The following is a 2076-nucleotide window of genomic DNA, read 5'->3' on the forward strand; positions in this document are numbered from 1 at the left end:
GATGTGTGCTCTGTGTGCTTCTTGGGATATTCAAAGCAAATACACTGACCCTTGTGCAACAGTTCCCTTGGCCCATCATTACTCGTCAGACTTGAAGGGTGAACAGCTGCTTCCCAAATTGTTTAGTAACAACCTGTGTCTAAAAAGGAAATCATACCTTTGGGACATTGAATTAAAAGACAATAGATTGACTAGTTTTTGACTAAGGGATTGGGTACCTAAGGATTCCTAATTTGCAGTTTTTCTGCAAATTAGTGAGAAGGGCAATTGAAGGTCAACAATCAGATGTATGATGTAAATTAGTGCTGCTTATGCTCGCAGAACACATTTCTGCACAGGGCCAGTTACACCCCAGAGCTACACTAAGCCATATTGTAACAGACAAGTTACTGACACAGTCACTGAAGAAAAAGTACCCTTCCCAGGGGTAAAGAACCATAGGCCTTTGTGTGGTGCGCTCTGATGGGGAACATAGTGCATGATCCATCACTCCTTAGAATTGGTCTGTATCTTCCATGAATATTTAAACAGGGTCTCTACATAGACTTGGCTGTCCTGGAAGTCACTATGAATTCACAAATATCCACCTGCCTCTATTTCCTGAGTGCTCAGATTAAAGGTATTCTTTGTTTTGGGGGTTTGGTTTGGGTTGCTTAGCTCAGGCTGTCCTAGAACTTTCTCTGTAGACGAGGCTGACCTCAGAGACCCACCTGCCTCTACCTGCTGAGTGCTGGGCTTAAAAGTGAGCCACCACAGCCTGGCAAACTATATTGTTTTGTTTTCAATTTGTGTTTTCATTCCAATCCCTTTTTTTCCCTCCCTCCTCTCCTGCTCCCCACATTCCCTCCCCACCTCCCATCTGCTCCACGGAGGGGGTAAGGCCTCCCTTAGGAAGTCTACTAAGTCTGTCCCATCATCTCTTTGAGGCAGGACCAAGGCACCTCTCCACTCCCCACCCCCGTGTCTAGGCTAGAATGGGCTCCACTAAGTTTTTGGGCAAACTATATTCTTAATGGAGTTGTATAAACCAGGTTGAAGTTGGTTTCAGTAGGATTTTTTAAAGATTTACCTATTGTATTATTTTATGTATATTGTTAGTGTTTTGCCTGCATGTATATCTGTGCTTCAAGTCTGGTGCCTGCTGAGGTCGGAAAAGGACAGCTACTCATCTCAAAGGTGGCTGTTGAAAACAATCTTTACGCAGCTGCCCTCTGCCAATAGAGGGCAGTGTTTGCCAACACTGAGCTGGTGACACGCCTGCTCTCCCCAGCTCCTGTTCACACGCTGTGTCTCGCAATTGGCCTTGGATCAGATGCTGCCACCTCTGCGTTGTTAGCCTGTGATCACTGTCCGTTGGAGCATGAAGCAGTCATCTGGGTTTTAAACAGGAAGCAGGATCTCTTGATTCCCGCACGTGTTCTCTTAGGCTGTTCCCCTCTTAGAATTCTGAAGCTTTGCAGACAGCATGAATGCGAGCGAGTGCTGAGGTTTCAAAGTGCTGAGGTTTCAAAGCTCAGCTGTGAACTCTTGGCCCTGGTTTGAAAGCAGTGTTGACTTTTGCAGTTGTCCTCCACTCTGAAGGTCTCAGCACTGACAAGTATTCAGACAACAAGCACAGAGCCTTGTTCTTGAGAAAATGTAGTCGCTGGCCTCTCCTTGGTCCCGATGCTATGTTTCTCTTTTCCTCCATTCTCCTAACCCAGTGAACAGCTACCCATTTTGACATGCTTTGGCAAGGCCACTGCCGGGAGAAATCTGGTGTGCTCCCTGTTCCCGTAGTGAAGTCCTGCACAAACAGTGTGGAATACAAGCTGTGCTAATTCTGTGGACAGGGAGCTAGAGGGTATAGCTAGGGTTTCCGGCTTAGCAAAGCAAATAGTTTAAGTGTGATAACAAAATGTTGGAAATGATTGTTTGCACTGACTCAGTGCTCTACGCAGGCACTGGAATGATGATTTATTAAGATAATCTAAGGAACAGCCAAGAAATTGTGTGTGTGTAATTGATAATGTTTTAGTTGTTAAAGTATGGGGGGGGGAGAATGTATACACACCACACACACACACACACACACAC

The sequence above is a fragment of the Phodopus roborovskii genome, unplaced genomic scaffold, assembly GCF_943737965.1.
Source record: "Phodopus roborovskii unplaced genomic scaffold, PHOROB, whole genome shotgun sequence".
Lineage (NCBI taxonomy): Eukaryota > Metazoa > Chordata > Mammalia > Rodentia > Cricetidae > Phodopus > Phodopus roborovskii.